Source organism: Pipistrellus kuhlii, unplaced genomic scaffold (assembly GCF_014108245.1).
Source record: "Pipistrellus kuhlii isolate mPipKuh1 unplaced genomic scaffold, mPipKuh1.p scaffold_m20_p_17, whole genome shotgun sequence".
Taxonomy (NCBI): Eukaryota; Metazoa; Chordata; class Mammalia; order Chiroptera; family Vespertilionidae; genus Pipistrellus; species Pipistrellus kuhlii.
The window spans coordinates 10,787,296-10,802,141 of NW_023425482.1; the positions used below are offsets into that span (position 1 = coordinate 10,787,296).

The 14,846-nt window shown below is 51.5% G+C and overlaps 1 protein-coding gene across 5 annotated transcripts in view; it reads right to left on the reverse strand.

Annotated features, from left to right (window-relative positions):
* Nucleotides 1–14,846, reverse strand: part of LOC118720734 (c-Maf inducing protein) — a 225,235-nt gene that overhangs the window by 209,616 nt on the left and 773 nt on the right. The gene's annotated exons all lie outside the window — the stretch shown is intronic.

Sequence of the window (14,846 nt, forward strand, 5' to 3'; positions counted from 1 at the left end):
ACACCCGTCCAAGCCAGTGGCAGAAAAAGTGTGAGTTTTGTCTGCCTTGGCCTAGGTTGTAAAACACCTCATCAGGAAGTACAGTAAGCTCCCAGGGAGCCCCATCAGGGTTCAGACCCTGGCCTGACCACTCGGCCATCCTGGGCCTTAGGCAAATTACTCCACCTCAGTAAGCCTCAGTTTCCTCATCTTAGAAAATCTTCCTAGAATTGTTCTAATAATTAAACCTAGTAGTTATCAAAGTTCTTAACAAAACAAGCACATAGTAAGTGAGCAAATAAAGGGCCACTGCTACCATCATTGTCGTCATTGTCATCATCACATGTCTTTCAAGGGGATATATTTTCAGAAAAGAGTTCAAGTGCAAGAGATTAATTTATGTTTCCCACGTTTAGCATCACGGCCCATTTGATTACTATAAACTCTAAAAGAGACTCTGAAAATAATTTCATCCTGAAGCTCCTGGTGTATCAGCCAGGGCCCTGGGAAAAAACAGATGGCAGACACAAAATGGTGTCATTTGAAGAAATTGTAACAAAAGGACAACATAACAAGATGTGGGTAGAGCACAGTGAAAGTACATGAGATGGTTTTTCTACCTAGGGTGACCAACTGTCCCATTTTGCCTGGGACTGGGGGTTTCCTAGAACACAGATCTTGAATGCAAACACCTGGAACGGTCCTAGGCAAGCCTAGACAGTTGGTCACCCCATTCCTAGCTCATATGTTCAACCCCATTCCTAGCTCATATGTTCCTACCCCTAGGCTTGAAGGGACAAGAAGCCTTGATTGGGGTAAAAGAACAGGAACTGTGGCCAAGAGATGCTGCCCACCCCACTCAAGGCATCTCTGAAGGAAGCTAACCCCCCCCCCCCACCCAATGATCTCCACTGGCCACAGGGCAGAGAGATGGGCAGACAAGAATGGAGTGCTAATCCTTCCTGGGATGGCCAGTGGCTAGACTTCACCTCTTAGAAGGCTCCACAGGGAGCCTGAGGGGACTCCGAGCTTCCAGGCCTCAGCCAACAGGAAGGAGAGACCTCCGCCTCCTTTGGGACAGGAACATTGGGAAGAAACAACCAGGCTCAAGCTCCAAGAAGCCACCTGTCAATGGGTTTAAATCTTGACTTTCGGGGCTCTGAGGAAGAGGCCTCATTCCCTGGAAACAGTGTCTGCCGATGCTGTAAGGCCAAGACAACCAAGTGAGCTGCCTCCAAAGAAGAGGCTTCCTGGGCTCTGTCGTCCAAGGTGGAAAGCCCACTCTGGAGCGGGGGGACTCTGAAATATCCACACGTGTGCCTCCTGGAAGGGCTCTGGGTGGTGCCCCCACTGGCACGCTCAGACCAGACGCCACCATTCAGGCGCTGTGCATGTGTCAGGGACAATATCGTTGAGCAAATAAATGCAACTTTCAATTCTGTTTTTAAATCATATTTTCCAAGATCAAAATCTTATTTCCCAAGCCCTGCTGCTGAAAGCTGAGATGAAAACCACCACTAATATTTTAAGCCTTCCATCTGTGGATTTCTTTCTTGCTTGAGTCCAGTCAGGGAAGCTGGGTTTGGGACCAGGACTGAGGGGCCGTTCCAGATCTTGGTGACCAAGATACCTAAGATCACTCCCTGGAGGTTCTCCCAACAGGACAGCTTCAAAGTCCCCCGAGGGTTTCCAAGAAAACTAGAGACACTTTTTCATCCTTCCAAAGACTGCAATGCCCAGGGCCCTGAGATGCCCCCTATAAGCAACCATACAATCATCCCTCAGTATCCACAGGGGATTGGTTCCAGAACCCCTGAAGATATCAAACTCAAGGATACTCAAGTCCCCTATATAAAAGTAGTGGCCCGGTGCACAAAATTCATGCATGGCGAGGGGGGGTGCGCCTCAACCTGGCCTTCACCCTCTCCAATCTGGGGCCCCTCGGGGGATGTCCAACTGCCGGTTTAGGCCTGATCCCTGGGACATCCCTCTCACAATCTAGGACTGCTGCCTCCTAACCGCTCACCTGCCTGCTTACCTGCCTTCTTACTTCTAACCACTCTGCCTGCTTGGCTGCTTGCCCCCAACTGCGGGTCCCTTCCCCCGGCCCCGCGCCCCCCCCCCCCCCCACAGCCTGCTTGCACCCAACTGCCCTCTCTCACCAGCCTGCTCATCCCTAACTGGTCCCCTCAATGGCCTGCTTACCCCCAACTGCCCTCCCCTTCTGGCTTGATCACCCTAACCATCTCTGCCTTGGCCCCAACACCACGGCTTTGTCCAGAAGGATGTCCAGAAGGTCTCCCAGTCTAATTAGCATATCACCCCTTTATTAGTATAAGTATAGAAGATAAGAGGCCTGGTGCACGGATGGGGGCCAGCTGGTCTGCCCTGAAGGGGGTCCCGGATCAGGATGGGGGTCCCCTTGGGGGGCAGGGCTGGCCTGTGCAAGGGGCCTGGGGTGGTTTGCAGGTCAGCCACGCCCCCATCGGGGTGAGAGTCCCTGCTGGGGGGAGCGTGGCCGGTCTGGGCGAGGGATTGAGGGCCTTTTGGGAGTGGTTTGCAGGCCAGCCAAGCCCCTGGCTTTGTCCGGAAGGATGTCCGGAAGGTCATCTATATATTATCTCTCTCTCTCTCTCTCTCTCTCTCTCTCTCTCTCTCTCTCTCTCTCTATATATATATATATATATATATACACACACATCCTCCAATATATTTTAAATCATTTCTAGACTACTTAAAATACCTAATACAATGTAAATAGTTGTTATACTACATTGTTTAAGGAATAATGACAGGAAAAGGAATCTGTACATGTTTAGCACAGGTTCAACCATCACAACCATGGTAGGCCTAACTACACAGAACACATCAGCAACAATGTAAGATTTTTTTGTCACGTATTTTCCATGAGTGGTTGGTTGAATCCATGGATATGGATGCGGGACCCAGGGATATGGAGGGCAGAGTATATTCAGCCAACGGCTTTAGTGACATCAGGTAAACTTGGGTAAAAAGGACCCTGCCGTCAAGAATTTCAACATAGGTGGGCAGAGTCAATGGTAAAATTCCTGGTGATGACCGAGTGGGCACTACTGAGCACTGATCCTAGGGCTGGCACTCTACTAAATAGAGTGTCCATGCCTCGTCTCCTCTATTCTTAGAACAGTCTTGGGAGGTGGCTACTATTACCCCCAGCCTGCAGATGAAGAGGCTGAGAGCTGGATCCCACTGCTGGTTACCTGGCCTAATAGGAAGTGTCAGAATCTGAAAGCACAGGAAGCACACCCCCCCCCCCCCAAGGGAAAGGCTGACCTGGGAAGGCAGGGTCTTTAGCACCTCCACCTCCACCTCCACCCAGGAGTTTCAAAGTGGGGGAAGGGTGTTTGCTGCTCCCCACTGTACAGCCCAGACCCTTTTAAGCAAGACTGCCCTGCATGCTGATCGGGTGTGTCCTACAAGAGCACATACCCATGGCTCAGTCCCCGCCCCTCCCATTCCCCCCACCTCTTACCCCCCCCCCCCGGGGTCAGAGGGCACCCTGCTTACCACTGACGCATTAAAAGAGCCCCAGCCCTCTGCTCTTTGCAACACTATCTGGCCCAAGACCCTCGCCCCTTCACTGCATCTGCTGGCAGGACCCACACATACTTCAGAAGCTTCCTTTCTATATCTTTCTTGGTTTAACTAGCTCCGAAAAGAAGAAGGGCTCAATGACAGCCCTGGGTGGGGCAATTAAAGGTCTTCCTAGAAGAGCCACATAGCCAGGTCACCTACCCCAGCCCACTCCCTCTCTTCACAGTACTCCCCCTTGCCCCCCCCCCCAAATGCTTTAATTCAGACAGGATGCAAGAAGCAGGTTTCAAAGTCATTTTCCACACATCATAACTTTCTAATGCTGATTTTTCTCTTTTTATTGGCATGATGCAATTCCCCTTTCAACAATCCAGATCTCTGAAGTCCTGAGTCATCAGACAAAGGCAGGGACAGCAAGGGGGCCAATCGGAGGTATCAAAGTGTGGGGAGCTTGTAATGCCCTGGCCAGTGGGATTTCCTTCCAAGGTCCCTGCTGGCTCTCAGCTCCACACCACGCCAGACACAGAGATCAGGGCTCCTGCAGCCCCCGCGTACTTCCTGGTTACCGCCTCCGTGCCACTCTCCAAAGAAACACAGTGAAGGCAGGCAGGAGCTTGAGCTCCATGCTCTGCCCAGCCCTTAGCCAGTGCCACTCTGTCCAGCAGGACCTCTCGGGTAAGTGGGCTGTTAAATGAGCTACCACAGGGGTTCTCAATTGTGATGATGTGCGCCCCCCCCCCCCCACCGGGGGACACGTGGCAATGTCTATGAGCAAATTTTTTTGCTATTACAACTGCAGAAAGCAGTGTATGAACATCTTTCCTTTATGTAAGCTGGAGCCTCAGGAGTTGGTGTGAAGATTAAATGCACAAATATTCCCAAGGACTCGGGGTGGCTGGAGGAAATGACCATTATTGCACTGCAGTCACCCCTGATCTGTCTGAACCCACAGGATGACCCTACTTTGATCCCCAAGCCCCGCAGCCACCTAACTACTGGAACAGATCAAACTCATTTTCCCAACCTCAAAGCAAGCCTCCGTCACAGGGTCATGAAACACAGCCAACAAGAGCAACAAACAGACGTCACAAGTCTTCGTTCCGCTTTCCAACAGGGCCCCCGAAACCCCACAGCTACCCGCCTCGGACCCCACTGCAGACACAAAGCAGAGCCCTACTCCAGCCCTGGCCTTGGCCTGATGGCCCCACCTTCTGAAGAGCCCAAGGGCCAATTGGACCTTCTCACGAGGCCTCCATCAAAGAAGGTTCCATAAGGGGAGCCCTTTGAGCCAAAGCTCACAGTGGAGGTTTCCGGCCCGGGATTTGGAAAGTATCGAAGGCCTCTGGGAAAAGCTCCTCAGGAGCTCCCCACCGGCTGGCCGGGCCCAGCAGCCTCACAGCCACGGTAACTGGGCCAGGACCTCTGGGGCCTGTGTCCACCCCAAGGTTGGCGATGTGTTCCATGTGCCTGGCAATGCACATGTCTACTGCACACACTCTCTCCTTTGGCCTCAGCAACCCTGGAGAAGGGAGAGGTGTGACATACTTGGCACATGGTGGGCCAGAGACATGCAGGAAAGTGGCAGGTGAAGGTCTGGATGTGGCTCTTCCTTCTCCCCTTTCAACAGGAAGGACCTCCCAACTAGACACCTGCAAAAGCCTCATTCGTTCATTCATCTTGCATTCCTCTTTCATTCATCCATTCATTCAGCCAAAGAATATCTGCTGAAAGGAAGCCTCAGTGTCCCCAAATGTAAAATGGGGAGAGTAGTAGGTTGTTGCAGGAATCACCATGTGACCACCTAGCACAGCTTCTAGAAAAAAGGACACTCATATAACAAAAAGAAAAAGGACACTCGTGAGTGGCTGCTGCAGTGGTCACTATTGTGACTAACAGCTGGCCCTGGGAACTCTGCACTGCCAAAGCTTCCATTCAGGGGTATCCCAGGCTCCCAGCTGCCGGCTGCTCCCCGTCCCTACGCATCATGACCAGGGTCCTCCTGACTCTAACATGCTTTGGTGAGCCCAGCACTAACCTCACCCTGACTTGTGGTCCCCACTCTGTGAAGAGATTCTACCTCCATCTTTATCTCCTACACGCTCTATGGTGCCCAGGTGCCCACCGCTCTGGAAGAATGTCACAGACCATCTGGAGCATGCCAGTTGCTCTGGCCCCATCTCTTCACGTCTCAAACTACCTGTCTGTCCAGGTGTGTCTCTCCTATGAAGTCCTTCTTGAAATCACCTGCCCCCATAATAGCACCTTTTCCTCCCTCCAGACAGCAGACAAGACATATGTACCCCAATGTAACTGTAAGCCTTTGGGGGGCAAAGAGTATGCCTGACTTTGAAGTGAAGCACCTGGGAGCACTCACTTTGTAAGCACAGTGTCTGGGAGCACTCTAGTTGCAAGCCCAGTACCTGGGGTACTCACTTTATAAGTGCAGTACCTGAGCCCTGGCTGGGTAGGTCAGTTGGTTAGAATGTTGTCCCCATACACCAAGGTTGCAGGTTCGATTCCCAGTCAGGACACATACAAGAATCAACCAATGAATGCATAAATAAGTGTAACAACAAACCAATGTTTCTCTATCTCTCTCCCTTCCTCTCTCTGTCTCTAAAATCAATAAATAAAATAATAAATATACTTAAAAAAATAAAAGTAAGTGCAGTATCTAAGAGCACTCATTTGCAAATACACCGTACCTTGGAGCACCCCCTTTGCAAATGCAGTACCTGGGGAACTCCATTTGCACATACAGTATCTGTTGCTCAACTCACAAACTAGTGCCTGGTGCTTACCCTTTACAAATACTTGGCATTCACTTTCCCACACCAGTTCCCTGAACTCACTTGACAAATTCACAAAGGAATGTCTGCCAAACATTGGCAAACACTAAACTGATAAGCCCTCTGATTTTCAATTAAGATGTTTCTGCAAGAGGCTGAAATCATTTATGAATATCCAACAAACGCACATACATCCGTGGTCACACATTCGAGCATGGAGCAGACCTGCCTTTGCATCTGAACTCTACCTACTCTCAATCCAATCCTTCTTGTCTCCACCGCAGCATCTGTAAATGAAGATAAGAAGACCTACCTCATAGGACTGTATAGAAAAGTAAAGGAGCACTATGCCTGGCACATAGCGGGTAGACAATAAATGTCATGGTAATCTGGAGTGCAATGCTCCATCCCCTGCAAAAGGTTCACTTATCCTATTCTATTCCCCACCAGAGAGAAGATGGCAAACTCTCCTGACCTGCCACCAAACTCAAACCCAGGAACCAGAAGAGACCACGTCATTTGAATGCCCTTTCCTATAGCTTGGAGATCTCCAGACCTCTGCGGCATCACCCCTGTCCTCAGCAGGAGTCGTCATCAGGCCATGGTCTCCTTTGTCCTGGGCACAGCTCACCCTATAGAACTGAGCTGTGGCCAAGGGACCAGCCACACTCACAAATGGCTCTGCCTGGTGCTTGCTTCCTCTCCTCATCCCCCACTCAGTGAGGCCCTACAGGGAGCAGAAACCCAGACTGGGCGGTGACAAGAGCAAGCAAGACGTAAATGTGTTGCGTGAAGACAGCCAGCTGTGGGGGCTGGTTGTTACAGCAGTTAGCCTGCCCTGACTACCCAGCCCTGTCCACACAGATAGCGCCACTGTCCAGCTCGGTCCCACCCTGGCACGTGCCGGCGATCAGATTCACTGGTCTGGAGAGTGAGCCATAACCAGAGGCAGTGGACTCTCTCAGACTGTGTGCTCCCGTTGGCGAACTCTGTGCTCCAAAAGCTCGGGGCTGGCCCAGGACATCCAGGAAACTACTGCCAGCTCCAATGTTATCTCCCCTCCCAATGACCCCATCTGAGCCAGCCCAGCCTCAGGGAAGCATCAGCAGCCCTGCCTCAGTCTTCACATCACCCCCCTGGGGACTGGAGAATCCAGCTCTTCAGCTTCCCTCCAAAGTGAGTTTACTCAGCCTAATCTGCTTATATGCTTCTGATAACCACTGAAACTAAGAGAGCCACTGACAAAGGAAGGCACTGGAAGGTGCTGGGAGGCAGGAGTCCTGGGTGTGAGCCCTGCTGCTGAGTCATTGTAAGAGTGTATGGGCTACACACTTCCCCTTACCTCTCCCCTGGAGGCAATTTTTTTGGTCCTGTGTTCTAGATCCTGGGACCCTTGCAAAGGACAAAAGGAGCTGGTTTTTTTAACGTTTTGCTGGGCTTTGTAATTTAAGAGTCTCTTAAAGCACTGCTCCAATGCTGTTCTTCACTATTTACTGGGAGGGAGCTGGGTTAAGCACACTCATACATCAGTAGCACTAGAATGAAAGCTCGATGGGACAGGGAACTGCCTGAACACCCAGCCAGCACCTGGCACATTCTGGGTGCTCATGAGTATTTTTTAATAGATACTCACAGCTCCTGGAAAGCAGGGTAATGACAATTGTAAAGCATTTATTCAGTATCAGCCACTTTAGTGTGTGATTTCTAGGTACCAGCTGGCCTCAGGGCCTTTGCACTTGCCATTCTCTCTGCCTGGAATCCTCTCCCCCTCCAGATTATCGCCGTCTTCCCTTCCCTGACCACCACTGCAAAGCCACAAGGCTCCCAGTCCCCAAGCCCCGAGCATGTCACGTGCCTGCCTGCTTTCTTTTCTCTAGGTCCCCTGTCACCACCAGTCAGATTCACATTTACTTGTTTAGTGGCTTACTGTCTATCACCCATACCACCAACACAAGGTCCAGGAGAACAGGGACTGGTTTTCTTCCAATTGTCTAGAACAGTGATATTAATACTGAATGAACTGTCATGCCTTACTTACCTCACCTAAACCCTGAGGTCAATGCCAAAAGGAAGTTCCATAATCTGAACTTCACAGATAAGGACAGAGGTTAGGAGACTGGCCCAAGGTCACCCACCAGCTAGGAAGTTGCAGGGGTGGGACTCTAGCTTGCTGAGTTCTCTGTCCCCCTACAGCAAACCCCAGGCTTGGTAAAAACCTTTCCGTACATCACAGGCACAAATGGTGACTAAACACAGGGACCAATGTCAACACCAGAAATATTTTCTCTGCTGTCCCCTTTGCCTCAATATATACCGACACCCCCCCCCCCCCATATACATGCACACACATGCACACACGCCTCATCACTCTCTGGTAGGACTCCGCTAATGTCAGCAAAGTTTCCTTTCCAATGCATCTGGCCTCCCTCACTGCCCTGTTGAATGCACTAGGTGCCCTATCACCAGAGCCAAGAGCTGGGAAAAGGCATTCTCACTTCCTCCCTTTCTCTACCCAGGGCCACTCGGGCTTGGCTTCCATCCTGGGGAAGCAGGAAGTCTGGAGACAAAAATGATGCTCTCAGGTGGAGCAGGAAACAGCTGTCCTGGGCTATGCAGACCCTTGTCCTTGGGGCAGAGGTCAGTATGACTGGTCAGAGCCGCCTGCTCATTTGTATTCAGCTCCTAGGAGGCCAGGTAGCCAGACCCTCCAATGGGGCTCCCTGACCAGTGACATTCAGCCAGGCTGAAGCATGACTCCAGGCAGCAGTGATCTCAGACAAGGCTCTCTGAGGGAGGGTCAGCTTGCCCTTGCAAATCAACTCCGGGACTAAATATTTTAACACCCACCAAAAAAGTAAGCAAAAAACATTCAAATTATCAAAACAGAAACAACAACTCAACTGAATAAAAATGGAAAGCTTAAAATAGAAAAAGTTTGGGACTGATCTAAATGCCCAGCAGCAGGGAATGGTCTGCCTCCACTACTGTAGTGCCCTCTACAACGGAGCACTATGCATCAGTGAAAAAGAACAGGGCAGCTGCATACGCACAGATCTAGAATAACCTCCAAAATACATTGTCCAATGAGAAACAATGGCTTGGGTCTGTGTGTAAATGATCAGCAAGGATACCCAGGAATGGGTAAAGGGCTTGTCTATAGGAGAACTAGGAGCTGTGGGGACATGAAATAAGAGACAAAAATTGTTTTTCCTTAAATGCCTTGTTGTACTCTCTGAATTTATTTGATGTGTGCATCACTTTTTCAACTTTCAAAAAAAGAAAAGAGTTATGTGGTGTGTATTTTTAAAGACATAAGACTGTGCCCCCTGAGGAATTTTTCTTCAGCTGCTTTCAACAATTTCTTGCCTCCATGCATACCAGATCTGCTAAAGAGCCCTAACTTTCCCAAATGCACTGCTCATCTCAAGAGACTTTTCTCTGGAGACTGGCCGTTTTTAAATAGCAATAACCCCTTCCACTTGTGTAGTTCCACACAAGCTCTCTCAGGGCAATTAGGAAAACATGAATTGGAATACTGGCCTCTTGTCACACCCCTACTCTGTGCTGGTCACCCTACTAGGTGCTAAACTGAATTCTTTCCAATGCTTATGGCAACCCTGCCAACGACGTAGCATTGTCCCACCCTCCGCAAGAAGAAGAAGGAAGGCCAGCAATGGAAAGCATGTGCCGAAAGTCACACAGCCAGGAAGTCATAACCTCAGAATCCAGACCCAGGGCCAACAGACCGCAACCCCGGAGTTTGCTCTGCCCCTTGGTGGAGGCTCCTTAAACCATTAGGCTGCCTCACTTAATCTCACCGAATCCTTTAAATCCTTTAATCAAAGGCATAACTCGGCTATCTCACAGATTCATAGTGCCAAAACACCAAGGGGCACCACCCGCATGGCTGGCCTGGAGGGAGATTGCCCTTCTGCCCCAGACAGCTTTGGTCATGCGGCCACCAAGCTCCCCCTAGCCTTGCTGGGCATGGTGCCCCAGAAATGCCCTCCCTCTCTCACTGCCACCTGAGTCAGCGGGCCCCGTGGAGAAGCCACCTGTGGGCCCTGGAGCCCAAGCCGGAGGCACACATCCGCCTCGCTCACCTCCATCGCCAGCTCAGCAGCAAAGCCCAGCCACATGCAGTGAAACCCCTTCCACCTGGACCGGCACAATTCTGCCCGTGGCCAGAAAGGGCATCTCAGATTGCACCAGGCGAGTGAATGGCAGCATCAAAACATACTCCCTCCTTAAAATGCACTTATTTACCACAGCCTGGGGAAGGCAGGCCACATTTGTTGTTTACAGAGAATTTAGATTGTTTTCTCCTCCGTCTCTGCCCCTCCCCTCCACCATCTTCAATCAGACAAGTTATCCAGAAACAAATTTGATATATTGTGACTAATGGCATTGAAAATAAAAATTCCTTGTGTTTACTGACTGCCACAATAAACATCACATAAATTAAAGGCGGGAAGTGGTGCATGATACAAAGTGAGAAAAGTCAACACACACACACACACACACACACACACACACACAGACGTGTCCCCATGGGGCACAAACTTTAATTCTTGAGTGTAAATCACACCGTTAGGATGAACTCTCCGCTCCGCAGTTGACACCTAGATGCTTAGGAGCTGCAAGTTCAGAAGAAGGCTCTCCCCATGGAAACACCGGACTAAAGGAACCTAATGAGAATTAAGGTCACTTCTTGCCTCCATGCATACCAGATCAACCACTGTTCCTCTCCGTGACAAGAAGGCCAGAAACATTTCAACCAGGGCAGCAGAGTGGTGAGAATTTAAGAACAAGTCGCTGATGAATTAAGGCCTGAGAATAAAGAACACTGCTGTCACTTGTGCCCCCATCCCTGTTGGGTCCATGAATAAAAGACTTTTCAGACCGGATCCACCACGAGATGCCAGGTGATGCGTGCACAAAATTAGGTGAAATAGAATGTAAGCAGCGTGTCTGTACTTCTTCGGTGCAGAGGAAACAAAGCACACAGACAAAGCCCTCTTCCAGTGGACAAACATGTCTAGCAGGTGATCAAATTCAACCTAGACACAGAATAGCAAAATGGATTCTGGTCTCTCCGGACCTGGCTGCTTATGCTGAATGCCTGGCCGTGGGATCCGACCGACAGCCACCACGAAGCCCCAGGGAAGCCCAGGGACTGGGAAGCCTGGATGCCAAAGGGGAAGGAGGCGCCAGGGCCGGGCTGTGGCCCCGGCAAGCAGGCCCTTCCCCCACAAGGTGTGGTCCTGTGTACCCCAGGGAAGGAAGGTGTGGATGCCTCCCAGTCACCCCTACTCGCCAGCCAGGTCACTGTCGCCTTTGTGTTTCCTTCTTTGTTTATGAGCTTTCTGGATCCAAAGTCTCAAGCACAAAGTGCATCAGGCCCGGCACTGTCACAGGCCACGTCAGGCTTACTCTTGGCTCTGTGAGGACTTAATCAGTAACTGGCTCAGGAGACAGGCACAGGGCAAGCGCCAACCTGACCCCACACAAGGCAAAGTTTACAGCCAGGCCGGGGAGTGAGGCTGCCAGTCCTGGGGTCCCCAGTCTGAGCCCATCTCCCCAGCAGGGGCTCAGAGAGGTCCACCGGAGGGGCGAAGCCAGCAGGAACTGCCACCCAGGTGGGCCTGGGAGCCCCATATGCTTCCACCCTGCTCAAGACAGCTGTGATCCTGGTCTTTACCTCTGACAACAATCCAATTTATTGGATCAGTGTAGACAGACTCCAAAGACAATTTGGGCAAAAGAGTGTATTTAGTTTGTTTATTCATTTGGATCCAGATCAATCACTGACTCTTGTTCCTGAAGCCCACACAATTAACCATATAATTACCAAACGGTTCTGAGTTGAGCTGGATATACCAACGATATACATTTCAAGAAAGGACATGAAACATACTTGATGTATCGGCAGCGTGAGACTGGGCAAGGGACACTACAAAGCCACCGGGCTACACAGGGCCTGTTGTAGTGAGCTGCACTCTAATTCACCTTTGTTTCATTTGGACTAATATTTCTCAATAGAGTGCTTGGGCCGCACTATAAAATGCAGACAGATTACATAACGCCCAGGCCTCAGAAAAACCCCTCGGGGCTGCTTTGTTTCCTTGGGCCTGGACACCAACCAGGTATCTCGGGATGAGGCAAGGTCCCCAGTAGCAGTGCCAACCCCACCCTCTGCCCTGGAGGCAGCCGTTCTACCAGGCCTACTCAGCAGCCCCCCTCCATGCTCACAAGCCCTGGCACAGAGAGCCATGTATCCCCCTGGAATCTCCCATGGGGAGATTTAAGGACACCCCTGCCCTACCCGAGGGGCTTGGTGATGACAGGCAGAGGAAGGGGAATTATGCCAGTTCACTGGACACTTGCTCAGAGTTCCTCCTTCCACATTTCCCAACGCCAGAGCAAGGCTCTGCTGAGACAAACCTTGTTCCACGGTTAGTGCTCAGTCCCCAGCCCTGAAAACCAGGGCTCCTCTCCGGAAAGGCCCAGGCTACAAAAGTGCCACCCGCCTTGGCTGGTGACGGTGGGGCAGGGCCTCTTAAGAAACCAGCACCCCGCTACAGCCTTTCCTCCTTTCCTCTCTCGCTCACGTACACATCTTGAGCAATCAGAGGTGAGTCTGGGGCCTCGAGCCTCCAAAGCTGGCTTCCCCCAGACTGTGGCCAGCAGCAGCAGAGGACACACTCCTGGCTCAGCCTGTCCTTCCCACAGAGGGTCACTGTGCCTCTCAACCATTTCTACACACACACACACTCCCCTTCACTTTGAGGGGTAGCAGAAAAAAAAATAGAGCCCCCCGTCTCCCTCATGAGCCAGGGGACGATTCTGAAGCCAGATTTGGGAGCTCCGGGTAGGTCCCAGGCAAGGAATGACTGAGGACACCAGTTCCTCCCCAATCTGAAATGGTGTGTGAGGGCAAATTTTCCGAGGCTTTCCCTCCATCAAGTAAAAAGCCAAACGCTAAGCCCTGTGGTTCTCAAACATGCATGAGCCTGAAATTGGGCCTGGGCCGCCTCTCCACAGCCAGTGATCCACCCTGAGAGAGCAGCCTTTGCAGACATTGCACCAACGTGCCCACAGGAAAGAAAAAATAGGTGTTCTCAGCACGTAGGACCCAAAATTCAGAATAAAAGTCCTCGGGTACTTCAAGGCTCTCAGGAGGGGGAAGTTGTGTCGAGGAGTGAGGTTTCTCTGCTAACTTTTCCCCCTCCCCATTCCTTGGAGCATGTGTCACAGGCCGTGACACACTGCCAAGGGAACATGGATGCCGGGGAAATGTCTACACACGCTACACGTTTGTGACATGCCATGTAAGCGACACCCTGTTTCCTGGCTGGGTTTTCTTGGCACAGGTGTGGGCAGGCGGTGGATTCGGCCCCCCCTCCCCCTTAGTAAACAGGCCCACGGTGGCCCCAGAGGGGAGTGTACATTCTGGGGAAGACCTGTCACCTCTCCATAGAGGAAGGAACCCTCTCAGCAAGGCTCGGGCCCAAGCAGATCTGGTGCTTTAAAAACTGTCCTTGTTTCAAAACACAAAGCATCCTGTTCAGGCTCCTGCCCGCCACCCCCGCCCTGCGACCCCACCGCAGCTTTCTCCCTCCACCTTGCAGATTTGATTTCAGAAACAGATCAATGCCTTTTCTTCTCCCTCCCACCTGGCTGACCCAGTCTCAGCCACATATTTAAAAAACAATAACAGTAACAACATAAAAAAAAAAAAAAAACAGTATGCAAATACGCGTCTACACACACTTCACAGACAATGCAAGACCAGAGAGGCCCACAGGAGAACTTGACCCTCGGCCCTGGGCGGGGAGGACATAGTCCCGGACCCCTGCCCCCTCTCCCTTCACGTCCAGCCTCCCAATGTGCCAGAGGGATTTTTCTGAAAGGGAAGCACCCAGTTTTGCCTGCCAACCCCGGGCAGGAAAAAGAAAGAAAAGGAAAAAGAAAAGAAAGAAAAAAAAAAAGATGAATACAGCAAAGATAGGAATTGGTTTCTGGAAATTCTTCGGGTTTGTCGGGTTTTGGGGTTGCTGGGGGTTTGGAGCTTGGGGGGAGGTGTTTTATTACAATTATTATTATTATTATTATTATTATCATTATTATTATTATTGGTTGTTTTGTTTTCTCCGTCCACCGCAGGCTTTTTCGGAAAGGGAACCCTCACCACCATCAGGGCCCAGCCGGTCGATCCCACGGTCCCCCCGTAAGAAACCCAAGTGCTGGGCCTGAGGTCCCCCAATAGCTCGGCTTGGGGTGGGCCAGATCCACCCCAGAATTCTCAGGGGGTCTCCCCGAAACCGCCGGCCCGGGCAGACAGGCTTCAGATTCTATACAAGCCAGCGCCGAGCCCAGGCCGGGAGCGGGGGGCCGGGCTCTCCCCGCCCCGGACGCCCCCGGGCGCACGGCGGCCGGGGCTCCGGGGGCTCCGGGGGCTCCCGGTGCGGCCCCGGAAGGGGCGCCCCGCGGTCCCGGGGGGAG